This window comes from Phyllostomus hastatus, unplaced genomic scaffold (assembly GCF_019186645.2).
Source record: "Phyllostomus hastatus isolate PE091 unplaced genomic scaffold, TTU_PhHast_1.1 phas_scaffold_78, whole genome shotgun sequence".
Classification (NCBI taxonomy): Eukaryota; Metazoa; Chordata; class Mammalia; order Chiroptera; family Phyllostomidae; genus Phyllostomus; species Phyllostomus hastatus.
Genome location: NW_025334041.1, coordinates 14,791,290 through 14,797,771, shown reverse-complemented (window position 1 = coordinate 14,797,771; position 6,482 = coordinate 14,791,290).

Genomic DNA, 6,482 nt, shown 5'->3' with positions numbered 1-6,482 from the left:
AGTATCTGAATCATAGAGGTGCCAGAAGGAGAAGAGGAAGACTAAGAAATTGAAAACTTATTTGAACAAATAATGAAGGAGAACTTCCCCAATCTGGCAAAGGAAATAGACTTCCAGGAAGTCCAGGAAGCTCAGAGAGTCCCAAAGAAGTTGGACCCAAGAAGGAACACACCAAGGCACATTATAATTACATTAGCCAAGATTAAAGATAAAGAGAGAATCTTAAAAGCAGCAAGAGAAAAGGTGACAGTTATGTACAAAGGGGTTCCCATAAGACTATCAGCTGATTTCTCAAAAGAAACCTTACAGGCTAGAAGGGGCTAGAAAGAAGTATTCCAAGTCATGAAAGGCAAGGACCTACATCCAAGATTCCTCTATCCAGCAAAGCTATCACTTAGAATGGAAGGGCAGATCAAGTGCTTCCCAGATAAGGTCAAGTTAAAGGAGTTCATCACCACCCAGCCCTTATTATATGAAGTGTTAAAGGGACTTATCTAAGAAAAAGAAGATCAAAAATATGAACAGTAAAATGACAACAAACTCACAGCTATTAACAACTGAACCTAAAAAAAACCCCACAAAAACAAAAACTAAGCAAACAACTAGAACAGGAACAGAATCACAGAAATGGAAATCACATGGAAGGTTATCAGTGGGATGGTGAGAGGGGTAGAGAAAGGAAAAAGATACAGAGAGTAAAAGATAAGTAGCATAAGTGGTAGGTAGAAATAGACAGGGGGAGGTTAAGAATAGTATAGGAAATGTAGAAGTCAAAGAACTTACATGTATGACCCATGGGCATGGACTAAAGGGGGAGAATGCAGGTGGAAGGGGGTATGCAGGGTGGAGGGGAATAAAGGGGGGAAAATGGGACAACTGTAATAGCATAATCAATAAAATATATTTTAAAAAAGACTGTCAGCTGATTTCTTAATAGAAACTTTGCAGGCTAAAAGTAACCGATAATAAGTATTCAAAATGATGAAAAGCAAGGACCTACAACGTAGATTACTCTATCCAGAAAAGCTATCATTTAGAATAGAAGATCAGACAAAGTGCTTCCCAGGTAAGACAAAGCTAAAGGAGTTCATCATCACCAAGCCATTATTACATGAAATGTTAAAGGGACTTATTTAAGAAAAAGAAGATGGTAAAAACTATGAGCAATAAATGGCAATAAATTCACAACTATCAACAACTGAATCTAAAAAACAAACCTAGCAAACAAGCAGAACAGAAACAGAATAATGGATATGGAGATCATTCTGGGGGGTTACCAGAGGAGTGGGAAGTGAGAGAATAAGGGAAAAGGTGCAGGGATTAAGAAGTTCAAATTGGTAGGTACAGAATAGGCAGGGGCATGTTAAGAACAGTATAGGAAATGGAGTAGCCGAAGAACTTATATGTACAACCCATGGACACAAACTAATGGAGAGGGTATTGCGGGAGGGAATAGGGGGTACTAGGTGGAAGTAGGCAAAGGGGGAAAAACTGTGATCACAGTAATAGCAAAATCAATAAAATATATTTTTGAAAAAGAAAATAAAGGTTGGAGAATAGTTCTAAATCATAGATTAGCAAACATTTTCTGTAAAGAGCCAGGTAGTAAATATTTTAGGTTCTGTGAGTCCTACAGTTCTACTGCAACCACTCAACAGCTACCGTAAACAGAGATGGAAGAACAAGTCCCAGCAAACACCCATTTACAAGAGCCAGGTGGGAGGCCAGACATGACTCACGGGCCATGGTTTGCTGACCCCTGTTCCAGAGTAAAACAGAGAGACACAGCAACTGACAGCAATTTAGGAGTCTACATTGGATCCTGAATGGGAGGAGGGGGAAAAAAGCTATCAAAGATATTCTTGGGACAAGAGAAATGTAAATATATACTGGATGCCAGATGGCTTTAACAAATTATTGTTAATTTTTTAAAGGAATGGTGAAGAATTTTGTAAGGAGTGGTAGAGATCAACATTTAGTCTCGTGCCTTCACTTCATAGGTGAAGGCACCTATGAATCCCCCAAAATAAGCTATTGATTCTGAAATCATCTCCAAAGAGCATAAAATCTGCAGAATGTGAATTGTGAAATTTCTCCCCAGTTCTGTGTTGGCTGTAGGTCACTGGTTCTCTGAACTTTAAAATGGCAATAAATTCACAACTATCAACAAACAATTGGCTGGGAACCCATGGTTCTCAGCCATGGGTTCTCTGCCCCCTGGGAGACATTTTTGGCTGTCACTGCCAGGGTGAGGCGCTACTGATCCCTAGTTGGTAGAAGCCAGGGATGCTGCTAAACATCCTACAAGCTACAGGACAGCCCGCCCCCCCCAACAAAGCAACCCATATTATCGAGCCCAAAAATGTTAGAAACCCTGGAGATGGCTGTAAAGTCAGGAGGCTTGGAGACAAGCCTAGCCCTGCCACTTAAAGGTGAGTAACCCTGGCCACGTTATCTGATGTTTCTTGAGCCTCGGGCTCCTTGTCTGTAAAGTGCATGCGGGGCCCTCCCTCGCTATTGCACGGGACTGTGCAGACCCCTCTGAAAGGACGGTGGGCCTGAGGCCTTTGTGTACAGCACCGTGGTATATGTCATATGTGAGGCCTGGGGACGGAGGCAGTGGGAAACCACTTTGTCATTTTTATGACGAGCAGGAGGCCAGGACACCAGTACCTATGCAGAAAAATACCGAATTCCAGCTGAATCACTTGGAGGTTTGTTACAACGGACTCCTGGGCCCCACCCCCAAGTTTCTAATGTTTCTCATGTTTGGGGATGGGGCCCCATAATTTGGATTTCTCACTAGTTCTGGGTGATGCTGCCAGCACCTAACTTTGGGAAATACAGTCTCGAGATCCCAACTTTCCTTCTCCTGCCAACAGAGGGTAGCAGAGAGCAGCAAACACATAGCCCGCGGGTCAAAATCCTCTTCAAGCACGCGCGCCCTCCCCCAGCAACACACGGACACACACACACACACACACACACACACACACTTCACTCTAACAAATCGCAGGAGAGCTGAAATCATGAATTATTTAGATTTATGTTCTCCATGTGACCTTGGCAACAAGTCCTTTAACTTCTGCAGGACAGCTATCTATCTGTGAAAGGGGGGAATAACCTAGAAGATAGTGGGATGACAATTTATATTTGCTGAGAATTAGAACTTCCCAAGGAAACTGAAGTGTGTGGGTAATCAATTATTCTGGGAATTTCTTATTTCTAAGACTTTTTATAAATGCCCACGTTTTAAACACTCCTGACTCACTCATAAACATTGGTAGCCCTGGCTGAATCTCCCATTGTTTACCAGTTCAGAGGCAGTATTGTCAACGTGTTCACTGCATCCGGGATGTCTAGGTGACTTCCAAAGTCAGAGGCAGCATAAGGGCAGATGAAAAGACAGTCCAGGGGCTGAAGGTGACCACCTTCTGACGGGGCTCCTGGTTGGGGAAATGTCCTTTAAGGGTTTTTTGTTTTTTTTGTTTTTTTTGTTTTAAAGAACGATCTCATAGCTGCTAAAAATTCAGGCCAGTTCCCTAACTCACCTCTGGCAAACTGATTTAGATCCTTCAACCATCACTGACTGAGCACCAGTCTGTCCCAGGCTCTGGTCTGGAGAGACACAACCAATGAACAAGAGACAAGGACTCTGCCGGAGCTTGGGTTCAGAGGTGACTGCAGTGAGAGCCCTACCTCTGGCCCACAGGGCCACCCCTGCCGTTCTGGCCAACACCGTTGACCTCAGCCTGATCTCCAGACGCAATTCCTGTCTCTTTACAACTGAACTGCCATTCCTTTTGCCTTGAAATTCTGGAATACGATTTGCTTTGGAGATCTTCCATTGGCTTTTTGGGATTTTGGTGCCTTAATGGTATTTTAGTATTGGTATTTAACCAATTTGAATAATCTGTATAATCTCCCCATAGGTCCCATCATGTCACTTCACTAATCAAAATTTCTCTCAAAGTTACAATGCAATTCTCGCTGTTAACTATCTTGTACAGTCTTTAATGATATATAATTCTCCAGACTTGAACTTAGTGAGTTCTTTATTTTAAGGTGTTTATTAGAATAAATTCCTTTGCATATTCCTTATATAAAAGAAAGATTAGCTGCTGAAGAGAATGTGGCAGGAGGATTTTGTGGCTGTGGATATAGTTTTTAAATTTTTGTTTTGGGGACTGAGTAGAGGAAAGTAGGTGGGACTTCAGCCAAGCATTCCTGCTCTGTGCGCTGAATTCTCATCTATGGAACGAAGGGAGGGAGGAAGAGAGGGAAACTACACTGGATGAACTCTAAAGGCTCCTTGAGTTCTGATGCTCGTGCAAAGCAGGGAGGAAATTACCCGGTTTCCTTCCAGTGAGGTCAGGAGGATTATATCCCAAATTAACCGTTGCCACTGCTCCGTGTATGGGCCCAATCTGGCTCTCTGCCTGTTCTTCTGTGTCCCACAAGCAAAAGCTGGGTTTTATATTTTATTTTTACATTTTACTTTATGTTTCCATTACCACTTACCCCCCTACAGCCTCTTCTGTGTCCACTCACCCCTACCCCTGCCATCTTCATATTTTTTAATGCTTGAAAAAAATTCACAGAATACTATTTTGTGCCACATAAAAATGACATGAAGTTCACATTTCAGTGCCCATAAATAGAGTTTATTGGCACATAACCACACTGGTTTATTTAGATGTTGCCAGGGACTACCTTTGCACCACAGCAGAGGCCAGTGACTGTGGGGAAAATGTCCAAAAAGACTCTCTAAAGAAAAAAATCTAATAATCCTCTCAGGAGAAATTACAAAAAGGAGAATCACAGCATGAAAACCAAATGATGAAGGATTTCATAAATTCCCAAAAGCACCAGCCATAAAGAAAAAGGTTGATATATCAAATTGTGTTAAATTTTAAAGTTCTGTATGAAAAAGACACCTCAAACTTCTTGTTAAAAAAAAAACAAAACATTGCCCTGGTCGGTGTGACTCAGTGGACTGAGTGCCGGCCTGCAAACTGAAAGGTCGCTGGTTCAATTCCCAGTCAGGGCACATGCCTGGTTTGCAGACCAGGTCCCCAGTTGTGGGCATATGAGAGGCAGCCAATCAATGTATCTTTCACACATCGATGTTTCTCTCCTTCTCTTTCCTTTCCTTCCCCTCTCTCTAAAAATAAGTAAATAAATAAATAAATAAAATCTTAAAAAAGAAAACCCACAAAATTCTCATGTGCTACTGGTGGGTGTGCAAGATGGGAAACAGCAGTGTGGGACACAGTTTGGCAGTTTTTTAATAAAGATAATATATAGGTACCGTGTGACCTGGCCCTTCTACCCCTAGGTACTCAAGAGAAATTAAGACTTAGGTTCATACAACTTGTACCCACATGTTCATCATAGTGTTATCCATACAATGAAACATTATTTGAGAATGAAAAAAAGGACAAACTATTGCTAGATGGAATGACATGGATATATATCAAAAGCTTTATGCTAAATGAAAGAAGCCAGACATACTGCATGAGTCTGTTACATGATATTCTGGAAAAGGCAGAACTGTAATGATTGAGAGCAGATCAGTACTCACCTGAGAGGGCAGGGGGCGGGGACTGACTGCAGACACAGGGAACTCTGGGAGGCGTGGGAAACATTTTATACCACAATTGTACTGGTTACACAACTGCATATGTTTGCCAAATGCCATTAAATTTTAGGGTTAAAATTGGTTATGTTTATTTTATATAAATATACCTCCGTAAAGTTGATTAAAAATGAAAAGGCACAGACTGGAAGACTATAATTTTTACTACATGTAACTGATAAAAGATTAGTGCTTAGATTGTGCAAAAAAAATTGTTAGGGAAACACAAATCATCATACAATGAGACATTATTTCACACCCACCAGACTGGCAAAGATATAAAATTAAGTGTTGGTGAAAGCAAGAACACTGGAACACATATACTCTGCTGTTCGGGGTTTAAATTGGAGCAATGGTTTGGGGAAACAATCTTGCATTATCTGGTGAGGTTGAAGATGCACATATCTATGATCCAGCAATCACCTGGGTGTCGGATGCCCCAGAGAAACCCTGGCACGTGTGTTCCAGGGGACATGGACAAGCACATTCAGAACAGCACGAGGAGCAACCCAAATGGATAAATCAGTTGGGATACTGATCTAGAACAGAATCATGTAGATTCCAAACATGTAGAATGGAATATTATGCATCAATGAAAATGAATAAACCTGCAGTTATAAACACCGACAGGGAGACTCTCATCAATCTAATATTGACAGAAAAAAGCAAGTTACCAAAGAAGGCATGCAATATGATACCATTCATGTCAAGTTTTCAAAAGCATAGAAAAATTTTAAAAATGGGAATGTACACAAACCCACATTTTAAGCCTATGGAAAAGAAGGTGAAAGAATTACTCCATGAAATTCAGCACAGTGGTTGTCTCTGGGGAGGAGAAACAGGT